Raw genomic sequence first — 17,135 nt, 5'->3', positions numbered from 1 at the left:
CTGTGTGTCACCAATACCTTAGTTTTGGTTTTGTCATATCATGTTTATATTTTCCTTCCACATTTCCAAAAACAATGCTCATTTATTAATAGCTGAATAAAAAGCCTGCATACAGCTAAACAGTCATATTTATGGCTGGAATGTATCTACAGGATTCTGGTGATGGTGCTTTTAAAGAAGATCCTTGTAACGTTGGGTAATGTGTGTTGAGTGTTGCCTTAGTTACATAATATTAGTTACATTAATACACGCGTGTAATGTTTTGAACATGAACGTTTATTTTAATTTTGTAACATCAAGTTTAGATATGTTGTGAAATGCTCTGTTAAACATTTTCCCAAACCACCTTCCCAAACTGCAAAATAAGAAATGAACAGTGGGGTGTCAAAGGAATAGGTCACAGAAAAATACAAGGTAATATTCACTAATTCCAGCGTGAGATGTGAGAATGGTCCCACCCGTAGCTCTCCTGTGTGTTATAAATCATGCATGCAAGCCCATTTGTCTTGAGTGCCTGGTGAAACCTTACCTTACTGTCACTATGGGATGGGCTGTTTTTAAAAGTGGAAGATAAACGAGAATCTATCCACGTCATAAATCTCTGATGCTGTCGCAACCGAGAAGCTGCTTCAGATGCTCAGCGTCTTAATAATATGATCCTTTTATCGGGGGAAAAGACTTTATTAAAGGTGGTCAAATATTACCTCAAAGCAAGACATTCCTACGAAGGTAATAATGTTATGGGTGTATTCTGAGCCGACCATTAATATGCAGAGACCTTTTGATATGGGACAGCCTCTCGGCAATGTTGTAACATTCAGATACCCAGAGACCAGTAATCAGCTCAGCTTCATCTATCTACTTTCTGGCCTAATGGGTTTTTAAAAAATTTTGTCCTCTAAAATGATATCACAAAGAGGACATTGGCAATGGGGCTACAGCGACGGATATCGGTGAATCTATGTGCTCAGACAACATAACCCATTTGGAATGCAATCTTAACTTTACACCTTTGCTAATGTGCAAATGACAAAACACTTGAAAATTATGATCCTTTACTTTTACAAAACATTAATTGATGCAAACAACGCAATGCAATAAATAAAATAAAATTAAGATATAAAAAGATTTCAGTAAGAAGCCAAATAAAATGTTGGTTATTTGTGCCTTTTCAGAATGAATTTGTACTTTTTAATGAAGATAAATTTTAGATTTAAAAGATAAATTTCAGATTAACATAATTGAAATACAACAGGATAATAGGTTTAACTGTATTGAACATTTAACATCAAAACATATTGCTGCATTTTTGATTCCTTCCTCTAATGTATTTTAGGTGTTTATATAGCACCAGTCATACACAAAGTGCTTTGCAGAATATTTAAAAAGTGCTTCACAGAAGAATAAAAAGATATGTATTGTTAAGAAAATTTTAACTGGCATAAAATAAAGTCTCAGGAAGTTAAAATACAACATATACATATAGAACAGTTGCAGTCATTATAAATGTTTCATTAATAATTAATACACGTTTTGTTAATTAATAAAAGCTTTGATTACAACACAAAGCCATTTCACGCATTTCTAGCTTTAGGAACTGCCGTAGTTTCCATAATATATCTGTGAAGAAATAATCTGCCACCCCTCTTTTCAAGATTGTTCTCCAGTTTCAGCTTTATTCCTTATTTTTTAACACAAGTGATATACTGCATTAGCACCGAGCAACACCCACCTGTTTTGGCAGCCTGGCAAATGCATTGCCTGGTCATGCCTTCACAGCAGCCAGAATGAAAGAAAAAATTAGTCAAAGGGGGCTCAATCACCGACTGTAGAGAAACAAAAAAACAACAGGCAAATAAAAAATATAATCATCCCTTCCCTTTTATGACCCAAAATTGTTTGTAGTTTCAGTAGTTAACTACACAAAAAATTGCAAAAAAGTATTTTAACTACATTAATCACTGTGGAAATGCACCTGTAGCTGAATTAGCAGCAAGCTGCTGCAAAATGTAAAGGATTAGTTTAATTACATGTAATTCACTACTCCTCAACATTCTTTGCAGACAATTAAAAGTATTTTAAGCTCAATTCCATAGCCAGTGTAAGGGCCTAGGAATTGGGGTGCTCTGTTCACGTCGTTCTAGTAAGATGTCTTGCACCGATATTTTGAACTAGTTGCAATTGTCCAGTTGTCTTTTTAGTATTCAATTATTGTTAGTATCAATATAATTATATTATTATAATTTATATAATATTAGTACACTGCCTAGTTGGACCGCCTTTAGCTTTGATTATGGTGCACATTCGTCACTGCATTATTTCCAAGTGCCATCTCTCAACATTTTCTTTTCATCCTGATTTGCATCCATTTATTGTCCAAATCTTGTATTGATTATAGGTGTATTGAACCACTCTGTAAAGTCTTCTTCATCACATCTCAATGAGGTTAAGGTCAAGACTCGGCGGTGGCCAATTCATGTGTGAAAATGATTCCTCATGCTCCCTGAACCATTCTTCTACAATCTGAGCCCGATGAATCTTAGCATTATTATCCTAGAATATGCCCATGCCGTTGGGAAAGGAAAAATCCATTGATGGGATAACCTGGCGGGGCAGCATGGTGGTGCAGTGGTTAGCACTGTTGCCTCACACCTCTAGGACCCAGGTTCGAGTCTCCGCCTGGGTTACATGTGTATGGAGTTTGCATGTTCTCCCCATGTTGTCGTGGGGTTTCCTCCGGGTTCTCCGGTTTCCCTCCACAGTCCAAAAACATGCTGAGGCTAATTGGAGTTACTAAATTGCCCGTAGGTGTGCATGTGTGAGCTGAGCAGGTGTTTCCTTTCTGGTGGACCTGATGAGGCAGAGTTTTCATGAGGGGGGTGACACCTGGGAGGACCCCAGGGGTAAGGAGCCGACTTGGACTGATGGTCATGACGGTACTGGGGCTCCAGAGCACATCCACCACCAGCATCCAAGTCGTATCCCTGCCAGTCCACCAGGTATTGCAAACGTTCCCACCAACACCTTGTGTGGAGGAGGGTCTGGACCACAAATGTCTCACCATCATCCAAGGGAATGGGAGGTGGGGGTATTATGATGGGACCGAACCGGGGCTTGTACCTGTGGATGCACTGGAATGAAGAGGTGGGTGGCCAGCCGAGGGAGGGACAACTCCATTGAGTTGGAGGTGTATTGGAACCGGAGGGTCTTCATGATCTACACACGTGGACAAAATTGTTGGTACCCTTCAGTCAATGAAAGAAAAACTCACAATGGTCACAGAAATAACTTTAATCTGACAAAAGTAATAATAAATAAAAATTCTATGAAATTTAACTAATAAAAGTCAGACATTGATTTTTAACCACGCTTCAACAGAATTAATAAAAAAAAAAAAAACTCATGAAACAGGCCTGGACAAAAATGATGGTACCCCTAACTTAATATTTTGTTGCACAACCTTTTGAGGCAATCACTGCAATCAAACGATTCCTGTAACTGTCAATGAGACTTCTGCACTTCTCAGCAGGTATTTTGGCCCACTCCTCATGAGCAAACTGCTCCAGTTGTCTCAGGTTTGAAGGGTGCCTTTTCCAGACGGCATGTTTCAGCTCTTTCCAAAGATGCTCAATAGGATTGAGGTCAGGGCTCATAGAAGGCCACTTTAGAATAGTCCAATGTTTTCCTCGTAGCCATTCTTGGGTGTTTTTAGCTGTGTGTTTTGGGTCATTGTCCTGTTGCAAGACCCATGACCTGCGACTGAGACCAAGCTTTCTGACACTGGCCAGCACATTTCTCTCTAGAATCCCTTGATAGTCTTGAGATTTCATTGTACCCTGCACAGATTCAAGACACCCTGTGCCAGATGCAGCAAAGCAGCCCCAGAACATAACAGAGCCTCCTTCATGTTTCACAGAAGGGACAGTGTTCTTTTCTTGATATGCTTCATTTTTCCGTCTGTGAACATAGAGCTGATGTGCCTTGGCAAAAAGTTCAATTTTTGTCTCATCTGTCCATAGGACATTCTCCCAGAATCTTCGTGGCTTGTCCACATGTAGTTTGGCAAATTCCAGTCTGGCTTTTTTATGACTTGTTTTCAACAATGGTGTCCTCCTTGGTCGTCTCCCATGAAGTCCACTTTGGCTCAAACAACGATGGATGGTGCGATCTGACACTGATGTTCCTTGAGCTTGAAGTTCACCTTGGATCTCTTTAGAAGTTTTTCTGGGCTCTTTTGTTACCATTCGTATTATCCGTCTCTTTGATTTTCCTCCTGCGGCCACGTCCAGGGAGGTTGGCTACAGTCCCATGGATCTTAAATTTCTGGATAATATGTGCAACTGTAGTCACAGGAACATCAAGCTGCTTCGAGATGGTCTTATAGCCTTTACCTTTGACATGCTTGTCTATAATTTTCTTTCTAATCTCCTGAGACAACTCTTTCCTTCGCTTCCTCTGGTCCATGTTGAGTGTGGTACACACCATGTCACCAAACAACACAGTGACTACCTGGAGCCCTATATATAGGTCCACTGACTGATTACAAGATTGTAGACACCTGTGATGCTAATTAGTGGACACACCTTGTTTTAACATGTCCCTTTGGTCACATTATTTTCAGTCTTTTCTAGGGGTACCATCATTTTTGTCCAGGCCTGTTTCATGAGTTTTTTTTATTAATTCTGTTGAAGCATGGTTAAAAATCAATGTCTGACTTTTATTAGTTAAATTTCATAGAATTTTTATTTATTATTACTTTTGTCAGATTAAAGTTATTTCTGTGACCATTGTGAGTTTTTCTTTCATTGACTGAAGGGTACCAACAATTTTGTCCAAGTGTTTACTGGTTCATCCACTGCGTGAAACCATTGGACTGCAGGTGATAGCTAGACGAGAGGCTGAGAGACATGAGTACAGAATCCGCTCTTGGCTGAGGCGAGCTTGGGGAGTGGCATAAGCCAGCACATCTGAGAAAAATCCACAATGGTGATAATCAAGGTATGACTGTGGGAAGAAAGGAGATCGGTAATAAAATTGAGGGCCAGAGGGCATGGGAAGAGGGTGGAGCAAATCTGAATGGTTTTAGGAGGAAACCTTGTTTAAGGTGCATACGAGACAGGATGTCACTCCTTAACCTCCTGCCTCCAGCTGGGCCACCATTAGCATCTGGCTAGCAGATGGGCAGTGGTGGAAATGCCCAGAAGACTGGAGTTGAGGATGGTGTGGGCCCACTGCATTGCGGCTGACTTTAGGCAGCTGACACCAGGCCTACAAAACACGACTCTGAAAGGATGGGAACTGGTTCCTCCCGAAACACGGGAGGCTCAAACTGCCGAGACTGTTATGTTCAGCTGTTATGTTTTTGTTCCCTGGTATGTAGGAGGACTTGTAATCGAAGCAAATGAAGAAGAGTTACCAATAGGCCAAGGCAGGAATTTATGTACACCTGAGATACTCTAGATTATGATGGTCAGTTAACCCTCTGGAGTCGACGGCATCGTCGGCGATGCTGCGTATCTTTCTCATGTATTTCAGTTTATAACTCACTGAAAGATCGCTATTCACATTCTAAATAACCACATTACTGCATATTCAAATCACATTCGCATGCTAATTTGATTAACAACGCAATGGTGAAACGCGATCCAGATTCATCCCCATCAGTGCCATAAAGGGGGGGGGGGGGGGGGTGGGGGGGATGTGGGCAGGTGGGAATGGCTCATTGCATACACATGAAAGTTTCTACATATTCAATGAAAAGAGGCAGAAATAGTGACATGAGTTAGGTTTTTCCTATTCATTTATCCAACTGAATGTTGCAACTACACCATTTAGTCATTTTCATGCAGCCTAGACAAACTGCCACCATTGCTTAAGATGTATTTTTATAGTTAAGTATTCCAAACTGCATTTTGCAATGTCTATACTTTGATGTCAAATTACAAACTTCACATAAATCTGACATATTTACAAAGTACACTAAGATTAAGATGAGTTTAATGCCAAAACAAATACATAAGAAATAATTTATTTGCTTGCGATGGGCTGGCCCCCCCATCCTGGGTTGTTCCCTGTCTTGTGCCCATTGCTTCCGGGATAGGCTCCAGACTCCCCACGACCCAGAAGGATAAGCGGTTTGGAAAATGGATGGATAAATGATTTGCCTCCTCCTGGAGCCGACACCTTATTGTGGTGGTGGGGTTTGCATGTTCCAATGATCTCAGGAGCTAAGTTACTCGGGGCTTTATGCTCCTGGTAGAGTCACCCAAGGCAAACAGGTCCTGGGTGAGGAACCAGACGAAATGCGGCTCACAAGACCCCTTATGATGAAAAAAATAACGGATTTCCCAGTCCTTGGAAGGGGTGTTGGAGAGGACTCTTTCTGGGGACTCTCTTGTTCTACTGGGGGACTTCAGTGCTCACGTGGGCAATGACAGTGAGATCTGCAAGGGTGTAACTGGAAGGAATGCCCCCCCCAATCTGAACCCGAGCTGTGCTTTGTTATCGAACTTCTGTGCTCGTCACGGATTGTCCATAATCAAAACCATGTTCAAGCATAAGAGTGTCCATATGTGCACTTGGCACCAGGACACACTAGCCTGCAGTTCGATGATCGACTTTATAGACATGTCATCGGACTTGCGGCCGCATGTCTTGGACACTCAGGTGAAGAGAGAGGCGGAGCTGTCAACTGATCACTACCTGGTGGGGGAGGAAGCTGGCCAGGCTTAGCAGGCCCAAGCACATAGTGAGGGTCTACTGGGAACGTCTGGCGGAATCCCCTGTCAGGAGGAGTTTCAACTCCCACCTCCGGCAGAGCTTCTCCTATGTCCCGGGGGAGGCGGGGGACATTGAGTCTGAGTGGTCCTTGTTCCATTGTGGAGGCGGTTGAATGGAGCTGTGGTTGTAAGGTGGTCGGTGCCTGTCATGGCGGCAATCCCCAAACCCGCTGGTGGATACCTTCCCCTTGAGCCTTTTTAGCCTGTGGGACTCCAGAAGCAGCTGACCGGTCCTGGCAAGCTAAGCGGAATGCGACTTCGGCAGTCGCCGAGGCAAAAACTCGGGTATGGGAGGAGTTTGGTGACAACTTCCAGATGGTTTCGAGGAGATTCTGATCCACCATCCGGCATCGTAAGTGGTGCAACATCAACACTGTTTATAGTGGGGATGGTGCGCTGCTAACCTCAACTCGGGAAGTTTTGGGTTGGTGGAGGGAATACTTCGAAGACCTCCTCAATCCCTCCGACACGCCTTCCAATGAGGAAGCAGGGTCTGGGGACTTGAGGGTGGACTCCCATATCTCTAGGGCAGAGGTCGCTGAGGTGGTTAGAAAGCTCCTCGGTGGCTGGGCCCCAGGGGTGGATAAGAATCGGCCAGAGTTCCTCAAGGCTCTGGATGCCGTGGGGCTGTCCTGGTTGACACGCATCTGCAGCATCGCGTGAATATCAGGGGCAGTGCTTCTGGACTGGCAGACCAGGGTGGTGGTCCCCCTCTTTAAGAAGGGGGACCGGAGGGTGTGCTCCAACTATAGGGGGATCACACTCCTTAGCCTCCCTGGTAAAGTCTATTTGGGGGTTCTGGAGAGGAGGGTCAGTTGGATTGTCGAATCTTGGATTCAGGAAGAGCAGTGTGGTTTTCGCCCTGGCCGTGGAACAGTGGACCAGCTCTATACTCTCTGCAGGGTTTTGGAGGGTTCATGGGAGTTTGCCTAAACAGTCTACATGTGTTTTGTGGACAGAAGGCATTCGACCGTGTCCCTCGGGGAGTCCTATGGGGAGTGCTCCGGGAGTATGGGGTGCTGGGCTACATTGTAAGGGCTGTTCGGTCCCTGTATGACTGGTGTCAGAGCTTGGTCCGCATAGGCGGCAATAAGTCGGACTTGTTTCCGGTGAGGGTTGGACTCTGTCAGGGCTGCCCTTTGTCACCAATTTTGTCCATAGGTTTATGGACAGAATTTCTAGGCACAGCCAGGGCATTGAGGGTGTCCGGTTTGGTGATCTCAGCATTAGGTCTCTGCTTTTTGCAGATGATGTGGCTCTGTTGGCTTCATTGGACTGTGACCTTCGGCTCTCACTGGAGCAGTTTGCAGTCAAGTCTGACATGGCTAGGTTGAGAATCAACACCTCCAAATCCGAGACCATAGTCCTCAGCCAGAAAAGGGTGGAGTGCTCTCACCGGGTCAGGGAGGGGGTCCTTCCCCAAGTGGAGGAGTTTAAGTATCTCGGGGTCTTGCTCACAAGTGAGGGAAGGATGGAACATAAGATTGACAGGCGGATCGGTACGGCATCAGCAGTGATGCGGGCACTGCATCGGTCTGTCATGGTGAAGAAAGAGCTGAGCCAAAAGGCAAAGCTCTCGATTTACCAGTCGATCTACGGTCCAACCCTCACCTATGGTCACGAGCTATAGGTAGTGACCAAAAGAACGAGATCACTAGTATAAGCGGCCAGAATGAGTTTCCTGCACAGGATGGCTAGGTTTTCCCTTAAAGATAGGGTGAGGAGCTCGGTCATTCGGGAGAGTAGAGCCGCTGCTCCTCCGCATTGAGAGGAGCCAAATTAGGTGGCTCAGGCATTTGCTTAGGATGCCTCCTGAATGCCTCCCTGGTGAGGTGTTCCGGGCATGTCCCACTGGGAGGAAGCCCTGGGGAAGACCCAGGACACACTGGAGGAACTATGTTTCTCGGCCTGCCTGGGAACACCTCCGGATTCCCCAGAGGAGCTGGATGAAGTGGCCAGGGAGAGGGAAGTCTGGGTTTCCCTGCTGAGACTGCTGCCCCGACCTTGGATAAGCGTAAGATGATGGATGGATGGATGGATGGATGGATGGATGGATGGATATTGAATGAAATGTGTGACCATGCCCCAGTCATTGAAAGTGTGTTCCCTACCCCTAGACCTCAGAGGGTTAAGACCAGACAGGGATGCGCCGTTCCTTCCAACCAATGGGCTAACATGTAAGCCTGTGGCGAGCATCCGGAATTTGAGTGTGAGGTCAGTGACTGACCGGCTTTTCTACCGGAGGTCACAGAGGCGATCCCTCTGGCTGGATAGTCAAAGACCTCGCTGAATGCGCTCTGGAACTTTTCTCAGGCATGGTATATATCTGTCAGAGAAGGGAAATGACATGTATTTGCAAAGAAACCAACAATATTCATTTGTAGGAAGAACAATTTGATGTGTGTTTAGAGAAATTCAGTTTTGAAAGAGCACGTATATGCACATGTTTGCACTCTATAATGTCAGACAAAATAAATTTGTAACTCTGAGGGTACAATTACATGTCACTCAGGCTGTACCCTCAAGGGTCTGCCAATTGTACCCTAGCTGAAGGTAAATGTACCTTTTAGTATAATTTAAGGGACAGAAATGGACTTTGAGGAACCTTTTTATACCTCTGGAGGGTTCATTAATGTTGTTTGTACCTTGGGAAAGAAAACTATACCAGGGCTGCACCCATTTTTTCGGACAGTGCGTGGACAACTTAGAAATGATCTGAACTGTATGCCTTTTGATTGCAGGAAGAAGCTGGAGGAAACATGAGGAGAACACTCCAAAACGCACAAACACACACATACACACACAGACACATACAGGTGGGACTCAAAACCCCATCCCTGGAGGTGTGAGCCAACACTGCTGCCCCTATTATGCAAAAATATGAATACATAACTCCTACTTTAGACATTTTATAGACTTCTATTTCAGTACACGGTAGACAGGTTAAAATGAAGATGATGCATACTGTGATTCTACTGGTCTCAGGCCTCAGTTAAATGTGTGCTGTGTTACCACAATGGGAGTAAGGACTGAACTGGGAGCGACATTATTTTTATAAACAGAGTGCGCTGGGGGAAAGCTCTTTAAAGGCTTTTGAAAAATCATTCACAAAAACTGACACAGGAGACTCACGGGGATCCCAAGATTGAAAGGTCCCTTAGGGTCTACAGTTTTTCAGCAAAATTAGTTTAGGTATTTTGGGTCATCTAAATTGGAATTGAGGGCATTTTCATGTCCACGGGTTACGATGAAGAGTAGATTTACTTAAATGGGTTTATAGCCTGAGCACTTTATTTTAAACACAATCCTGTTAAAATGGTACAACTTAACCTGTGCCAGAAAATACTTTCATAAAAATCCAGCAAACTCTCTCACACAAAAAGGAGAGTCATTAGTATTTACTGCATTCACCATATCCTGTAATACCAGGATGTGAAACGCCAGAAACGCACAAGGGGTTGGTCACTGAGCCCCATTTGGTGTCCTGTAAAAAAGCATGCACTGCAGGAATGACTCACACTAAAACCCTCCAGCCAACAACAACATACTTCAAATTTGATTACCATGAATGAATTAGTGGAATGAAAACCTAAGGTGTTCCAGTTGTCCAAAAACTCGAAAAATGGAGCAAGGAACGGATATGGAGCAAGGGGACATTAATAAAAGACTCATCTGCTTCACCAAGAATTTAACAAAACCAGAGTGGAAGCCACCATTCATACTGACTGTGAAGCGGTGTTTTCATTATATCAAAACCTATAAATAAATAAAGTACAACATAATTAATTGCATGTACACCTAATAGGATACATTTTTTAAGTCTCTGTGTATCTATGCAATGCAGACATGGGATGGAACAATGATTTGTAATTGATGTACAGTATAATTTCTAGGAGAAAACTTTGGAATTTTGTAGATGGACTGGTAGAGTAGGACAAAGTTCCATTCTGAATAAATACTGTACATCAGTTCAACTGATCCTGTTCGATTCAGGAGTCGGTTAATTTAAAACTCATTATTTATTTAAAGGAATAGAATTTCCAGTAGGTTATTCTTGCATATAATCGCTAAAATTCAGGTGATTGGTATCTATTCAGGTTGACCAATATAAAAATAATCATTTTTAAACACCTCATGAAATGACCTTTTTTCACATTTTGCACACATATTAGTACAGGTACACTGAAATTCTTCTTTGTGTATCTCCCATCTTGCTGTTCCCACAGTTGAGAGTGAAGCTCAGAGTTTTGCTTAAGGGGCCAGCAGAAATAAATACATTCTGCTGAGGCTGCAGCTTGAACTGGCAACCTTTCCAATCAGGGCTTCACTGATTTAATCCCCAAAGCCACTACATGTGCTTAAAATAATACTAATAATTTTTTCTGTGGGAAGTAGTGTTTGTGGTTACAGCATATCAACTCTCTGGTGAAGCCTGAGGTTTTGTTGTAGTTTTCTGCAGCAGAAAGTTTAACCTGCATTCGAACCATCTATCCACGCTCCGCTTATCCTGAATCGGCTGATCCAAGAACACACCCAGATGAGAGTGCCAGCCCAGTGACTGGCATATATAAAACACTTATTTGCTTTAAACAGTGTGGAAAATAGAGCTACACCATCAGTATTTAACTGTCTGACAACAGTCATTGGAAACTCTGGGAGTTACACTCCTATATGCAATACATCGACTATCTGCACTTTTTGTTTGATATTTCAAAAACAGATAGACTTATCAGAACATTCATATAAAATGGCAACTGCTTTTGGCATGCTTATTCAAGTGTTTTTTTTTTCAAAATGCCCCAGGATTAAACGTCAATTTCAGTCACTGATTCTGATATTTCGCATTAACTCCTTCTGTTTAACGTCTCAGTATCTCCACAAAGCAGCCAACATCATACATAATCAAAAACAATTTCTTAGTAAAAACTCTACTACTAAATGTCATTTAACCACAAGAGAAACAAAAATGCAATGTTCTTTACAAAGGAGTCTTTAAACGAACAGAAACAAGACAATCAGCTGCTGTCCCCAACAAATTAATGCTCATAACAAACTTTGAAAGTTAACTGAACTAAATGAAACTACTGACTAAACCAAATAATGAAAATTTGTCTGTGATGCATGACAAATGGCCCCTGTCGTTACTAGAGTAACATCTCATGTCTATTATCCAGGGTAAACTTTGAAAGGACAAATTTGGAAATAAATAGCAGATGAGATTCTGAATCACTGCCAAAATTGGTTGTAAAATTCAACATGCTGATGAAAACTGAAATTTAAAAATAATAAAATGAGCAAATGTATATTTAGTCAAATCTGGATGCACCTGAAATGGAAACAATTGCATGCAAAACCCTAACACAAAAAAAATCTTTGAAATGTAATTGTATTTCTTTGTACTTTATAATTTCTTTGTACTTTATGCAGTATTGGCTCTTTTAGTTGAATTACACCTGGAGAATAACAAGAGCTTGTGAAACTATATCTACCATTTATATCACATGATGGAGACTGTGGGACAGCTCAGCTCTGTTATGCTACAACAGAAGCTGATAATGGAATTTAATTTGCTGTGTATGCACACTGTGACAACATCTCCCAGTTTCAACAGCTTTCAAACTGTAATCAAAACATGACTTGCAGCTGAAAACCTAGATGCCTTTTTACAAAAAAAAAAAAGTAATTTGCAAGAATAATTTGCCCTTTGCAGAGGATTACTTGGTTTCGTTTTCAATATTGCTTTCTCTGTGGAAAAGTAAACAGCAGCAATATACAGTATAAAGCTTCACTCCGTCAGGGCTTGGGATTGTCCTCAGTCCATCTGAGTGATATATACTGTAAGCTCACCATGGCTCACATTTATGAATGATTTTTTAAATTAATGATGTTACTTTTTTGCCATTTGGATGAGTATATCTACAGGTTCTTTGGGATTATTCAGTTTTCACATTCACTTCTTGCTCTCCTTTGAGATCTAAATGTAGACAGGTGGAAAGAGAGGTTTGGGTCAAAGTGTAGGATCGGTCATTTATCTGTGCCCCTGGAGTATTTTTTGGGGTTAAAGACCCAGTGGAGATATGACTCTCCTGCAGATGATGGGATTTGAACCAGTGACTCTCCAATCAGAGGCACTTTTATGGCATCCCATTCTAAATCCATGCTTATTAATATAAAGTTGGTTCCATTTGCATCTATAACAGTTGCCACTCTTCCAGGAAGGCTTTCCACAAGATTTTGGAGTGTATCGGTGGGAATTTTTTGTCCGTTTATCCTGAAGAGCATTTGTCAGGTCATGAATTGATGCTGGACGTGAAGGCCTGGCTCACAATCTCCGTTCTAGTTCATCCCAAGGGTGTGTGATGGGGTTGAAGTCAGGGCTCTGCATAGACCAGTCAATTTCTTTCACCAAGCTTTTCACCAAACCGACCCAACCATGCCTTTATGTACCTTGCTTTGTGTATTGGAGCACAGTCATACTGGAACAGAAAACAGCCATTCCATGATTACTCCTCCCTCCAAACTTTATAGTTGGCACAATGCAATCAGTCAGGTAACATTCTGCTGGCATCTGCCAAAGCCAGACTCGTCCATTAGACTGCCAAACAGAAGTGTGATTCGTTACTCCACGGAACATATTTCCACTGCTCCAGAGTCCAGCGGCAGCAAGCTTTACACCAATGCATTCAATGTTTGGCACTGCACTCGTGTGTCCCAGTACTTTTGTCCATGTAATGTATGATGGAGCTTCACACATACTCAAACTTGAGTAAGAATTTGACCGGTTACCTCTGGCTATCCGGACACAATGTATGCTTCTCTGTCATTAGACGTTCATGAGATACTTATTATGAGTTAAGCTGAAGTCCTAGACTTAAATGTTCCAAGTGAACAAGTATAAAAGGAAAAACAAAATCTACACAAGATTTCAATGTTCCAAAATAAAAATTGCTTTGTTAATAATTCATGCATTGTTTATGAAAATGCTAAACACTAAACAGAATGCATTATAAATTCTGTTTGAAATATACATTTCATATTGAGTAAAAGGTTTGTGGCCAATTAAAAATTATGTATAACAAAAATGCACAAAAATAATGTGCTTAAATTAAATTAGAAATGGGTTATCTCTCTCTGAACAGAGTTGTGGTTTATTTTTAGTGATTACAATGGGCACAATAACTGTTAGAGATGTCTGATTATGATGCGAGGATAAATTCTGTAAATTGAAAGTTTCCTGTGAGCCAGAACTTCTGAGCGGATGCCAAAATATGAAAATTAATGATATTCCCTATCTATCCGGCCTTCTTATTTACCACAAACAGTTGAGGACAAAATCATTAGCCCCCTACGAAAATCTCATTGTTTTAAAAGTATTTCCCAAGTGCTGTTAAATAGAGAAAATAAAATCAACATTTTTTATTTTGGATGCTTACATTATTTTACTTTTCACACAGAAATGAAAATATTCCACTGAAACCAAAAACTACCATGGTCAAAATTATGAGCCCTTTGGATAATAATAGTCAATTGTGTATCCTTTTTGTTAGATAACAGCCTGCAGTCGTTTGTTGTAGTAGAAGACTCTGAGAGGTCATCTGAGGAATCCCAGCCCATTCTTCTTTGGAAAACCTCTCAAGCTCCTCCAGGTTTGATGACCTTCTGGCATGGACCTTCTTCTTTAGTTCACCCAGTCAGGGCTTTGGGCAGGCCACTCCATTACGTTCACTTTGGTCTTCTGGAGATAGTTCTTCACCAGGAGAGACGTTTGTTTGGGATTGTTATCGTGTTGGAAGACGAAGCGACAACCCAGACCCAGTTTCGCTGCTTAAGGTTTTCTTTTAAGATATATTTTTCTTTTTTTTTATTGGCCCCCACCCCCCACCCTTCGGATGGCAACTTTATTTTGCATTAAAATAAAGGTACAGTGTAAAGAGTGTGGCCGCTCCGAACTCCTCCGTCCTAGTACCGTGATTTAAAAAATAAGAAACATAACACTCATTACAAGGACATCAAACAACAAAAATTATAACCGCAACATCAACAACAAAACTAATAATAATAATGTTACAAAAAGGTATTATATATATGTAGCAGACACACACCCGTGATCCTACACATATACATGTATTTTTCAATTCGTATATCTATAACATAATAATAATGATACTGATCACTCAACCTCTTACACGCCAATTCTTGTATGTGCAAATGTAGGTGTGAACTGATCTGTCATTGGATGTGCTGGTAATTGATGCCGTCAGGGGACGTGACTGCGTCCCCCCCCCACACCCCCAGGCCCCCGTACAAGGAAGCCCGCAGAGGGGGGACAGGCGGCGAGCCCCCCAGTACCCCCCCCCCCCCCACAGAGGAAAACGGGTCCAGGGCCGAAGGGCCCCATCAACCGGGACCCCCCCCGACAGACAACCCCCCCCAGCCCGCTCCAGCAGGAGGGATCACCGCGTCCCAAGATACCCTGGACCGCCCGCCAAGGCCCCACCACGGCGCAGCAGAATCAAGGACCACCCAGCTCGCAGCCCACGAGAGGAGGCTGCCTGCATCCCGCCCATGATGGATCTTCCACCCGGCGTGCCACCCCACCCAGGCAGGGCCAGAGACAGAGAGTTACGGAGGGCCCTGAGCCCCCACTGCTTCCCCGTCCCATGTTAGTATGAAGTGTGCATGTATATGTGTGAGAGAGTTCTGTGTTTATGTCTACAATGCATTACAATTAGTGGGTGCAGTTCGAGTATGAGGGCCCCACCACTGACAAATGGCAGAGTCCTCCATCCCCCTCCCTGCCCCCAAGGCCCTAATGTAGCATGGACTGTGTATATAATGAAAGTGCAACAAACAGATTGTTGACCCACCTGCCTCAATCCACCTCCACAGTCCTAGTGTTATGTGGTGTCTAATGTGCAAGTAAAAACTGAGGGGCAGTGGCTCGGCACACCTCCCCACTGACCCTCAAAGCCCTAGTGGTGTGTGAAATGTGATGTCTGGCCCAGGGGCGCAATAAGGGAGTGCCAGGAGTGGGCCCCCCCGGGCACTGGGGCCAGATCCCCGACAGGCCCCGATTAGCTCCCCAGATCCCCGATGACCCCGGCAGGGGCAGCCAACCGGGGGGCTTAGGGGTGCCACAGGCAACCCGGCAGCAGGGACACCCCCCCCCCCCCAGATGCAGACCGGGAGAGTCCCGCCCGACCATGCCCAGGAAGACCCCAGCTAGCAGCCATGGACAACCCCAGGCCCCCTGGCAAACGGGGAGCCGGTCCAGCCAGGCAGGGTGACCCCCGCACCCCCGGCCACCCCAGGCCCCCCCAAAGTGAGGCAAAGGCTCCTCTAACCCCCCAACCACCCTACAGTGCCCGAGGGCCTAACGCCAAAGGCAGAGGCCGACCCGCCCCCAACCAGGCAACAGGCACTAGCAGGCCAGGCCCCCCCCCCCCCCCCCCCCCCCCGCATGTGGGCGACCACCGCCCCCAACAGGCTGGGCCAGCGGCCACCCAGAGACACCAACCACATAACCTCAGCCAAGAGGAACTCCAGGACCCCCACTACCGACAACATTACATTAAAAAATTAATTATTAGAGTCCAACTATGTTCAAATTTGATCAATTGATTTTTCTTACAGGCAGACATCCTCTCCATGGAAACATAATCCAAGAGTAGATTTTTGAACTGAGTTATGTTTAAATTCTCTTTTGACTTCCAGTTCAGAAGGATTGTTTTCTTGGCAATGGTTAGTGCTGTGAGAAGCATGCAAGATTTATTCGTGTCTATATTAATGTTATTGAGGTCTCCAAGGAGGCAGTGTGAGGAGGAGGGTATGATGAATGCCCTAGGTGTGTCGATAAGTCTTCACAAATCCTTTGCCAGAATTCATTGACCGGTGTGTAGTACCAGAAAGCATGAAGGAAATTATCTGGTTTGTCCTTCTTACAAGTTACGCTTATGTCAGTATTTCTGATACCCATCTGGAACATCCTTTGCCCTGTGTAGTGTGTTCTATGTAAAATTTTGTACTGTAATAGCTGCAGGTTGGAGTTCTGAGTCATTCTAAAGGTAGTCAAGCAAATTTGCCTCCAGAAGTTAGTGTCTGGGCTGATGAGTAAATCCCTTTCCCGTTTGTGGGTAGGGAGTGAGAGTGTTGTATCAGATTCTGCTAGATGCTCATAAATCCTACACAGTGGTGTTTTAGTTGGAGTTATTAAGAAGTTTGCTATTTTAGGTGAAAGTATATTTTTCTTTCGTCATAATTCCTTCCACCTTGACAAGATTTCCAGTCTCTGATGCACTGGAGCATCCCGACAGCATAATGCGCCCACCGCCGTGTTTCACTGTGGGGACGCTGTTC

At 43.6% G+C, this 17,135-nt stretch overlaps 1 long non-coding RNA gene across 1 annotated transcript; it reads left to right on the top strand.

The window, feature by feature from the left end:
- Positions 1–7,429: 7,429 nt before the first annotated feature.
- On the top strand, positions 7,430–9,897 carry LOC125744411 (uncharacterized). Its single transcript, XR_007398368.1, has 3 exons — positions 7,430–8,793; positions 8,897–8,993; positions 9,521–9,897. It is a non-coding gene; the product is annotated as an uncharacterized LOC125744411 (long non-coding RNA).
- The last annotated feature ends 7,238 nt before the right edge of the window (positions 9,898–17,135 follow it).

This window comes from Brienomyrus brachyistius, chromosome 6, assembly GCF_023856365.1.
Source record: "Brienomyrus brachyistius isolate T26 chromosome 6, BBRACH_0.4, whole genome shotgun sequence".
NCBI classification, from domain to species: Eukaryota; Metazoa; Chordata; class Actinopteri; order Osteoglossiformes; family Mormyridae; genus Brienomyrus; species Brienomyrus brachyistius.
The sequence above is the reverse complement of the archived record's forward strand: the minus strand, read 5'-3'. Positions and strand labels throughout refer to the sequence as shown.